General features: G+C 37.2%; 1 protein-coding gene across 3 annotated transcripts in view; it reads right to left on the reverse strand.

Moving 5' to 3' along the window:
• Positions 1–12,020, reverse strand: part of FAM184A (family with sequence similarity 184 member A) — a 106,499-nt gene that overhangs the window by 74,463 nt on the left and 20,016 nt on the right. Inside the window, exon 1 of one of the 3 annotated variants that reach the window (XM_055311649.1) lies at positions 1,927–2,002. The exons of the other annotated variants lie outside the window; for them this stretch is intronic. The gene's annotated coding sequence lies outside the window, so the exon portion shown is untranslated. Of the gene's footprint in view, positions 1–1,926; positions 2,003–12,020 lie in introns of those variants that run through there. 3 annotated transcript variants of the gene reach the window in all.

Consider the following 12,020-nt stretch of genomic DNA (forward strand, 5'->3'; position numbering starts at 1 on the left):
GAAGTAGCTAGAAAAAAGGACAAAGCCCAGAGTTAGTAGAAGGCAGGAAATAATAAAGATTAGAGCAGAAATAAATGAAATAGAGACTAAAAAAAATCAATAGAAAAGATCAATGAAACCAAAAGTCAGTTCTTCAAAATGATCAACAAAACTGATAAAACTATGGCCAGCCTCATCAGGAAAAAAAGATAAATGAATCAGATACAGCAGAGGAAACTGACACCACAGAAATACAAAGGATTGTAAAGGAATGTTATAAAAAAAAAAGTACGTGCCAATAAACTGGACAATCTAGAAAAAATGGATAAATACCTAGAAACATACAATCTTCCAAAATTGAACCAGGAAAAAATAGAAAATCTGAACATACCAATTACTAGTAACGAAATAGACTTAGTAACTAAAAAATTTCCAACATACAAAAGTCCAGGACCAGATGGCTTCATAGGTAAATTCTACCAAACATTTACAGAAGAGTTAATACCTATTCTTCTCAAACTATTCCAAAAAATGGAGAACAGAGAAGGTCCAATTTTATCCCAAGATCGCATTATTCTGATAGCATCACCAGATAGAGACACTACAAAAGAAGAGAACTACAGCCTAGTATCTCTGATGAACACAGGTGCAAATATCCTCAAGAAAATATTAGTAAACCAAATTCAATAACACACTAAAAAAATTATACACCACTGAAAACTAAGAACTTTTCTTCCAAGGTCAGTAACAAGATAAGGATGTCCACTCTTACTGCTTTTATTTAACATAGTACTAGAAGTCCTACTCACAGCAATCAGATGAGAAAAAGAAGTAAAGGCATCCAGATTGATAAGGAAGAAATAAAACTGTCACTCTTTGCAGATGACATGGTACTATATATACAAAGCCCCAAAAGCTCCACCAAAAACCTACTAGGACTAATATATGCATTCAGTAAAGTTGTAGGCTACAAAATTAATACACAGAAATCTGTTGCATTTCTACATACTAATAATAAGTAACTGAAAGAGAAATTAAGAACTTCATTTACAACTGTACCAACAAGAATAAAATAGCTAGGAGTAAATTTACCTAAGGAGGTAAATGACCTATACTCTGAAAATTGTAAGACACTGATAAATGAAAATGAAGATAATGCAAACAAATGGGAAGGTAGCCTATGCTCAGAAACCGAATGAATATCATTAAAATGTCCATGGTACCCAAAGCAATCCACAGATCCAGTGCAACCCCTAACAAAATACCAAAAGTATTTCATAGAATCAGAACAAATAATACTAAATTTGCATAGAACAATAAAAAAAATCCCATATAGCCAGGGCAAACTTGAGAATGAAGAACAAAGTCAGAGGTATCACAATCCCAGATTTCATGATACACTCACTGCTACAATAATGAAACCAGTATGGTACTGGCACAAAAACAGACACACAGAATAATGCAACAGGATAGACAGCCCAGGAATAAACCCATACCTATATGGTCAACTAGTATAGGACAAAGGGGTCAAAAATATACAATATGGAAAAGACAATCTCTTCAATAAATGGTGCTGGGAAAACTGGACAGCCATATGTAAAAGAATGAAACTAGACCACTTTCTTACACCATTTACTCAATCATTTACTTTAATAAAAACTTAAGATGGATTAAACACTGAAACCATGACACTCCTAAAAGAAAACAGGAAATAATTTCTTGGACATCAACTTTAGAAAGGTATTTATAGATATGTCTCCTTAGGCAAGGGAAACAAAAGCAAAAAAAAAAAAAAAACTATTCGGATTACACCAAAATTAACAACTTTTGCCCAGCAAAGGAAACCACTAACAAAAAGAAAAAAGGCAATCCATTACTGGGAGATGATATTTGCAAATAACATATCTAATAAGGGGTTAATAACCAAAATATATAAAGAACCCATACAGGGGTGCCTGGGTAGCTCAATCAGTTAAGTGTCTTCTGCCTTTGGCTCAGGTCACGATCTCAGGTCATGATCAAGCCCTGCATGGGGCTCTCTGTTGAGCAGCGAGTCGGCTTCTCCCTCTCATCTCTCTGGTTCTTGCGGTCTCTCAAATAAATAAATAAAATCTTTAAAAAAATTAAAGAAACAATCCAATTAAAAAATAAGCAAAGTACCTGAATTGACATTTCAAGTCTATAAAACAACAAAAAACAACAAACAACAAAAAAGAAAATAATCCAATTAAAAAATAAGCAGAGGACCTGAATAGATATTTCTCCAAATAAGCCATACAGATGGCCAACAGACACAGGAAAAGATCCACAACATCACTAATCATCAGGGATATGCAATTAAAAACCACAATGAGATATCACCTTATACCAGTCAGAATGACTAGTATTAAAAAGACAAGAAATAAGTGTTGATGAGGATGTGGAGAAGAAGGAACCTTTGTGCACTCTTGGTGGGAATGTAAACTGGTGCAGCCACTGTGGAAAACAGTACAGAGGTTAAATTAAAAATAGAGGGAGGTGGATGGGGGGGCGGGGAATGGGGTGACCAGATAATGGGCATTTAAGGAGGGCACTTGTTAGGATGAACAGAATGTTGTTATATGCAAGTGATGAATCACTAAATTCTACTTCTGAAACTAATAATACACTATATGTTAACTAAATTGAATTTAAATTAAAAAAAATCTTTAAAATATAAGTATCATATGATCTTTTATTTCCACTACTGGAATTAAAAGAGTATTTACCTGAAGAACACAAAAACATGAATTCAAAAAGATATATGTACTCCTCCTACATTTACTGCAACATTATTTACAATAGCCAACATATAGAAGCAACCCGAGCATCCATGATAGATGAATGGATAAATAAGATGTGATATATACATACAATGGAACAATGGAATACTACTCAGCCATAAAAACAAAGGAGATCTTGCCATTTGTGGCATAAATGGACCTAGTGAGTATTACCTGACAGAAAAAGACAAATACTGTATGATTTCACTCATTTAAGTGAATGTGCAATCTAAAAAACAAAACAGGGGCACCTGGGTGACTCAGTCCATTCAGCGTCTGCCTTTGGCTCAGGTCATGATCCCAGGGTCCTGGGATTGAGCCCTGCGTCAGGCTCCCTGCTCAACAGAGAGCCTACTTCTCCCTCTCCCTCTGTTGCTCTCCTTCTCTCTCTGTCAAATAAAGAAAATCTTTAAAAAATAAATAAAAAACAAAACAAATGGGGGCATCCGGCTGGTTCAATTGGTAAAGCATGTGATTCATCATGTCGGGATTGCAGATTCAAGTCACAAATTGGGTGTAAGATTACTTAAAAAATAAAATCTTATTAATAAAAATTAATAATTAAAAAATAAACAAATGAATGAATGAACAAACATACAAAAAAACAGACTCTTGGGGTGCCTGGGTGGCTCAGTCAGAGGAGTATCTGACCCTTGATTTCGGATCAGGCCATGATCATAGGATTGTGAGACTGAGCCCTACGCTGGGCTCTGTGCTGAGTGTGAGGTCGGCTTGAGATTCTCCCCCTCCCCCCATCCACACATGTGCTCTCATGCTCGCTCTCTAAAATAAATCAGTAAAATCTTTAAAAAAAAAAAACACACACACAAAACACCACCAGACTTTTAATACAGAGAACAAGTTGGTGGCTGCCAGAGGGTAGAGTGTTAGGTAGATAGGCAAAATAAAGGGGATTAAGAGGTACACACTTAGTTATAAAATAAGCCATGGATTTGTAAAGTACAGCCTAGGACATATAGTCAGTAATATTACAAAAGTATTATATGGTAACAGGTGGTAACTATACTTGTGGTGAGCGCCAAGTAAATGTACAGAATTGTGGAATCAATATGTTGTACACCTGTAACTAATATAACATATTAATTATACTTCAATTAAAAAAAAAAAACCTTTTTCTTTTAGGGGCACCTGGGTGGCTCAGTCAGTTAAGCATCTGCCCTTGGCTCAGGTCATGACCCCCGGATCCTGGGACTGAGCCCCACATTAGGATCCCTGTTCAGCAGGGAGTCTGTTTCTTCCTGTCCCCTTACCCTTTCCACTATCTCTTTCTCTTTCTCTATCTCAAATAAATAAATAAGTAAAATCTTTAAATTTTTTTTTTAGAGGTGATGAAATTGTACAAATCCACCCATATTTTCTTACTTATTCTATTGGGAAATCAATAATAGCATGTATTTTCACTGCCTACATTACAGGGTTAATCATTGCAATGTAAGAACAGCTTTAAAAAAAACTCAATAATAAACCACAGCTTTATAGAACTCAATTCAAGAACTAGTCCCAAGTAGCTCCATGTAGCAGAATGGACACAAGGAAAAAAATAAAACCAGGAAGTCACAAATTAGTATGCCTCCCAAAGAAAAAAACAGCAAGAAGCAGAACACACAGAACATCACATAGTGTAAAATAAATATTTGAAAGAGAAAATCCCTAACTTAGCACCAAGCATGTGCACTCGCTTGTGTGTACAGAAGCATGGTGTGCACATGCACACACACACCCCGAACAGGTTTTTTTTTTCTTTAAACTGTCTCAAAATAGGCTGCTAATATCAGGACTAATCACCTTTAAATGTTTAGTATATATTTTCCAAGCTCAAAGACAACTCTACTATCACACCCAAGAAATTTAACCTAATGGAAAATTATATAATATACAGCCTGAATTCAAGCTTACAAATTATTCCAATAGTGAAATTTATAGCAGCTTTTCTATACTCATGCAGATTCAATCAAGGATTTCGTATTATACCAAGCTGTCATATTACCTCAGTCTTGTTTAATGTAGAGAAGACGAAAAGCAAAACTAAGCCTCCCCCCTCCCCCAAGACATTGACATTTAACAGATCAGTCTAAGGTTGTCTTGTAGAATACATATGATAAAGATTTTTATAAAATTATGTCAAGTTCCTCTCTTTGTGGAAATTTTATGTTGTGTTTTCTCAACCCATCCCATTAGTTTTATGGGTAACTAATATCACAATACGAGGGCACATTTATCAGTCTGCTTTTCCAATATAATTCTTCCCCTCCCTCTGCTCTTTTCCAACGCACTGTCCCCCCTTTATGATGCCCTAAGTTTAAAGCCATTCAGAAATGAGTAAATTACAAAATGAATTTAATTTTCTTTACAAAATGTTTAGTGCCTACGAAAAACCATTCTATCTATGTGTGGCAAGCCTCTCAAGGGGGATTGTCTGAAGAGTAACCGTTCCTGTGGGCTACTTGTCCTTTCTTTTCCTGAGTGGAGTTTGTAAGCCAAAGGCCAGGCTTGAACTGCTCATAACTATGGAGGGGATTCTTCTAAGAGTCTGTGAGAGTGGTGAAGAGACAAGCAGGCTGCGGCGTATATTTAGAAAGGATCCTAACAAGCCTTTATAATATGTGAGATGTAAACCCTCTTAACCCATATTCTCACAAAATATTCAGCCACATAGCATTTGCCACTTAATGCTGTAGAACTGGGGAGATAAACTGAAGATCTGGAGTTGAAGGTGAATAGAAAGGGAACAGTGCGACCTACCCATAAAGTAATTTAGTCCTGGCAATGAATCACTTCCGTATTTTTTTCTCTCCTTGGTCTGGGTTCTTTTAAGTTAGATAGAAAAATAAAGGCTGTTCTTTATACATTATGTAATCAAATTAATTCCATCAATAGACTTATGTCAAAAATGAAACATTTACAAGGCAGTTAACAAAAAAAGCTCATTTGGGTTTATTTAAGCCAAGGGCACTATAAAACCCTAATTTAAAAGAAGCTTTAAAGCCCAATTGCTTTGAGAAAGAATTACATTTAGAGATCGGTTTGTTCTCTATGATATCTATAATTGTTGGTAAAGTCTTTTGAAAAATATTCATAAAGTCTAGAAACACTGGACATATTTTCCTCTATAGCAATGTAGAATACATCTGTTTCCTCAGAAGATTTAACTTGACTCTGAAATAGCAAACAAAAATCCTATTATAGGTTTATTATTTAGGGTTTGAGCAACTGGCTCTGTGGTACTGAATTTTAACAACAACAAAAAAAAAACCTTAAAAATCAACAAACAGTATGGAGGTTCCTCAAGAAGTTAAAAATAGAGCTACCTTATCACCCAGTAATTGCACGGTTGGGTATATACCCCAAAGATATAGATGCAATGAAGGGCACCTGCACCCTAATGTTCATAGCAGCAATGTCCATAATAGCCAAACTGTGGAAGGAGCCAAGATGTCCTTCAACAGATGAATGGATAAAGAAGATGTGGTCTGTGTATACAATGGAATATTACTCAGCCATTAGAAATGACAAATACCCACCATTTGGTTCAACGTGGATGGAACTGGAGGGTATGATGCTGAGTGAAGTAAGTCAATCGGAAAAGGACAAACATTATATGGTTTCACTCATATGGGGAATACAAAAAATAGTGCAGAGAACCATAAGGGAAGGGAGGGAAAACTGAATGGGGAAAAAAATCAGACACGGAGACAAACCGTGAGAGACTCTTAACCCTGGGAAACAAACTGAGGGTTGCAGAAGGGGAGGTAGCTGGGGGGATGGGGTAACTGGGTGATGGGCATTAAGGAGGGATAAGATGAGCACTGGATATTATACACAACTGATGAATTATTGAAAACTACATCTGAAACTAATGATGTACTATATGTTGGCTAACTGAATTAAATTTTTAAAAATCAACAGACTTTCACTGAATACCTTCTTATGTGCACAATACATTTTTATATGCATTCCGGCAAAGAAAACCTGTTCCTATTTAATCTTACTTAAATAGAACCACTCAAAATAAAACATACATAAAATAATGGCAGACAATTTTAGATTTTAGATTTTATACTCAGTGTCAAACTACAGAGCACAAAATACCACATACAGCATCAAGTAGACAAAGAGTTAAGTCTTCTCTACACTGGCAAAATACTGAAGGGAAGCAAACTGGGAAAAGTGAGCTGGAACAGTTCTAGGCTGGGGAACACTGGGCACAAAGGGGGCAGGGATGAGGCCTGGGATTAAGAGCAGATGATTCAGTGAAAAATCTAACAAGCTATGAACTGGGAGACAATATTTTTAAAAATGTACCTGGTAAAGGGTGGTTATCAAAGAACTCATAAGAAACAATAAGAAAATGAATAACATGATTTAAAAATGGGCAAAAGATCTGGACAGATACCTCACCACAGAAGATATGCGGGAAGTAAATAAACATAGGAAAAGATGCTCAACATCACATGACATTTGGCAGTTGCAAATTAAATAAGGAGATTTCACGACACACACATGTTAAAATGGCCAAAATCCACAACACCAATAACATCAAATGCTGGTGAGGATGCAGATCAATAGGAACTCTCATTCATTGCTGGTAGGAATGAAGTATGGAATAGCTACTTTAAAGGCAATACAGACTTAGTACACACTTAGTATAAACTTGATATAGTTTAGTATAAACTGAGTTAAACTAAAATTTAGCACAGACTTGTGGAATCACTATGTTGCACACTTGAATATAATAACATGGTGTGTCAACTATATTAAAAAAAAAAAAGTTTAGCAGTTTCTTTCAAAACTAAAGGTGCTCTTACCATATGATCCAGCAACTTGTTCTTCAGTATTTACCCAAAAGAACTGAATATACGGCCACACAAAAACATGCATATGTTATGTATATAGCAGCTTTATTTATAACTGCCAAGATTTGGAAGCAACCAAGTTATACTGCAATAGGTGAATGGATAAACTGCAATATGCCTAGACATTGGAATATTACTGTGTTAAAAGGAAATGAGCTACACCTACAAAATCATGTTTTCTTGAACCTTTCACAGAGCTGAAGTCACTCTAACAATGCTCTAATAATTTTCCATCACACAAATACAGAAAAAGAATCTTTTTTGTGACCTTCAAAGTTGTACCTGATCTGGTACCCATTCCTGACCTAAGTCATTTTCCTCAAATGAATCAACAAACATACCACCAGGGACAAGAGAGGAAGCAGCACTAGCTGAAAAAGACCAATATTGCACAGGCTGTGTTAAGAGGCAATGCGTGCAAAACTCATGGGGAACCTGAATTTCTATATATTGAGTTTCTTAAAGAACCCCAATATAATTAATCAATCAAAAGTCAAGGTACTAGTATCTTTGAAGAAATTCAATAAATATGCCTTTCTTTGTAAGTAACGGGAGATTCAGTGAAGGGTTTTAAGCAGAAAAATAACTTGCATTTTAGAAAATAAAATTCTGACTGCACTGTGGAGGATACATTAGATGGGGGTAAGAATAAAAAACAGTCAAAATGCATCAAAATAACTCAGGAAACCACCTGAAGTTCTTAACACAAACCTTGGCAAGGAGAGAGGATATCGGATTGTTCAGAGCTATTTAGGAAGTCATACACAGCCAGGGAATCTGGTGGTTGATTCAAAGTGGGAGGAGAGAGAGCCCCTCCCAGGTGTTCCATCTGTTAGGGAGGTTAGGTACCTCTACAGATTACAGATTTCATTCTATCTTCTTTTTTTAAAGATTTTATTTATTCATGAGAGACAGAGAGAGAGAGGCAGAGACACAGGCAGAGGGAGAAGCAGGCTCCGTGCGGGGAGCCTGATGCAAGACTCGATCCCAGGACTCCAGGATCATGACTTGAGCCAAAGGCAGATGCTCAACTGTTGAGTCACCCAGAGGCCCCTTCATTCATCTTCAAGCAGGGCTCAGACCTGCTGAAGTTACAGAGGACCTGACAGCACCTACTAAGGGAGATTACTCACATGCCCCGCCCCTCTGCCACCCAACCTCATCCCCTCTTTGTTCAGCAGACTGGGCTGGAATGGCAACAGAATCTAGGAGCCTCTGACTCCCAGTCCACAGTTGTCCTTAGCTTCTATTTTCCCAGCAGAGCAGAAAACACACCATTCCAAATTTCTCTAGCCTTTTCTAAGGCTATTTTTCCCTAACCATTTTTCTGCCCAACAACCAAGGGGATATTACATTCACATTAATAACTTTTGATCACTGCGGCACACATTCTTACTTTGATTTAGGAAGTAGGTTGCAGTGTAAGAATCACCAAATGGCCTTTTAAAACTCTATGCTCATTCCCCACTACCTTTCTAATGGCTACCAACACACCCATCAAGGGGAGGGATTAACTGGAAAAAAGAGGAGTACCACCTACGGCTCTACTAACCAATTTTATAAGAGTAAGAATTCGCATAGGTAACAGTAGTGTTCCAAATTGAATTCTCAGAGAGGTTACTCTGTATTTTTGAATTTTTTTTTCTGTTGTGTCCCATGGTGATAAACATTTTCAGGTCTCAATCAACTTCTCAGCAGCAACTACACATAGTTTAATGAGACGAATATGATGATGCTCACCCTACTGAGAAAATCTCGGTGCCATTCTAAAAGGATCTGAAATTAAGAAAGGTAATGAAATTCTAGGAAAGAGCTTTATAGTTGTCAATATTCAAATTCTTTACAGAAAAAAAATTCATGATTTAGTGACCAAAAACAAAAACACATTCCTTTACTAACACATCTCCACTTTTTTAAACAGAATGTTTTTTAAAGAAAATACTGTATGTAACCCTGAAAGGGGAGCCAAAGTAAATGAGTGAATCACAATGGAATAAAGCATGCTAGCTTGGCAACTGCATGCAATGATCCAGATTTACCCAAAGTGTGGCATAAGAGATGACTAAGGGATCAATACATTTACTTAACAGTCACTGGAATAATGCAAGTAGCTCATCATATCTATGAAGTCATATATTATTGCTTAGAAAAAAAAATTAAAGCAGGAGAAATTCACATAGATTTCTTATCTTATGGGTCCTATGCTCAAAAAATGCTCTTATTGAGCCTTAAGTAACTAAACATTGCAACGTAAAAACAGCTTTAAGATATAATTCACATACTATATAAAATTCATCCTTTTAAGGTAAAAAATTCAATTGTTTCGAGTAAGTTCACAAGGCTGTACAACCATTACCACTATCTAATTACAGAACATCTTCATCACCTTAAAAGAAACTATATCCATCAGTAGTTACTCTCGCTCCCCCCCCAACCCCTGGCAATAGCTAATCTACTTTCTATCTCTGGATTTGCCCATTCTGGACATTTCAGAGAAAGGAAATCATACAATAATATATAGCCTTTTGTGTTGGGCTTCTTTCACTTAAATGTTTTCAAGGTTCATCAGTGTTTTGGCATGGATCAGTACCTCATTCCTTTTTATGGCCAAATAATATTCCACTGTATGGGCATGTGGCATTTTGTTCACCCATTCCAACTGATAGACATTTGGGATGTTTCTACTTTTTAGCTATTATCATATCAGTAATATTGCTATGAGCATTCATGTACAAATTTTTGTGTGGACATATTTTCTATTTTCTTGGGTATATACCTTAGAATTGATGGGTCATGTGGTAACTCTACATTAACCTACTGAAAAACTATTTTCCAAAATGGTGCATCATTTTTCAATCCTATAAGCACTATGTAAGGCTCCAATTTCTGCACATCTTTGCCAACACTTTACTTTCCATTTAAAAAAATTATTATAACTGTCTTAGCAGGTGATCTCACTGTACTTTTGATTTGCATTTCCCTAATGACTTGTGATGGCAACTAATGATTTGTATGTCTTGGTTATCACCCCAAAAGCCATGCTCTTTTTTTTTTTTATGATAGTCACAGAGAGAGAGAGAGAGAGAGAGAGAGAGAGAGGCAGAGACATAGGCAGAGGGAGAAGCAGGCTCCATGCACCGGGAGCCTGACGTGGGATTCGATCCCGGGTCTCCAGGATCGTGCCCTGGGCCAAAGGCAGGCGCCAAACTGCTGCGCCACCCAGGGATCCCCAAAAGCCATGCTCTTTGTCTATTAGCCTACTCTCTTCTTCCTCCTACAAAGCCTACAGTCTCTACTTCATCTCTGAGGCCTGATCCTTATCATGTTCCTGCTCCCACCTGGACAACACAAACTGAGCATTCCTTCACACAGCCTTTCCCTCACACAGCCTCTGTCAGCTCCACCTCTGTAGACTTTAGCTTTTCCCTTTCTCTCAATTCCCTCTTCTGTTTCCTAGTCTCACGTTCCACATTTCCAAAATCCTTCTCCATTTTTCCATATTCTAAACCCCCTCTCCCTTTGACTCCAGGCTCCCCTCTCTCCCTCTAGTCCTCTCCACATCCTTCCTTCCTAATGCATAGGCAACAAGCCCTGCAGACCTAGTCCTTCACCTACCCTTTGTCCTTGGCACTATTCAATGTTATTCCATTCTCTTTCTCTATTCCCCAGTTTCTCACTATAGTCTGCTGTCTGTCTGCCATTTGATTTGTGAGTAAAAGCAATGAGGGAAGAAAACCTTTCCAATTGAAGGCTGTGATGGTGAGTTTTTTGTGTCAACTTGACTGGAACATGGAGTTCCCAGGTAAATGGTCAAACATTATTCTGGGTGTGTCAGTGAAGATGTTTCTGCATGAGATTAACATCTGAATTGGTAGCCTGAGTAAAGCAGACTGCTTCATCAATCAAAATGAAGACCCAAATAGAATAAAAACGGCTAAGAGAGAACTTTAGTCCTGTTTGAGCTGGAACATTGGTGTTCTCCTGCCCTGGGATTAGAACTACATCATTAGCTCCCCTGGGTCTCCAGCTTTTGGACTATACAGATCTTGGGACTTCTCAGCCTCCATAATCATGTGAGCCAATACTTACTAATAAATCATACTGATATTTCCTAACATACATTGCTAAAAGATAAGCTGAGGCATATTTAAAATTTTAAGAGTTTATTTTAGCAAAACTTAAGTCAAATTGGGCATTGCCAAACCAAAAGTGATTAGGAGCATTGCACCGGCAGGAGTTAGGGGAGAGACTTTTATAGAGAAGAGGTAGAAGCAAAGCAAAGCAATTACCTGATTGGTTACAACTTAAACCCTAGTTGGCTCTTCGTGATTAGGTGTCCTTAGGTTTAGATTGCGTAACCTTGAGA

The sequence above is a fragment of the Nyctereutes procyonoides genome, unplaced genomic scaffold (assembly GCF_905146905.1).
Source record: "Nyctereutes procyonoides isolate TBG_1078 unplaced genomic scaffold, NYPRO_anot_genome, whole genome shotgun sequence".
In the NCBI taxonomy this organism is placed as follows: Eukaryota; Metazoa; Chordata; class Mammalia; order Carnivora; family Canidae; genus Nyctereutes; species Nyctereutes procyonoides.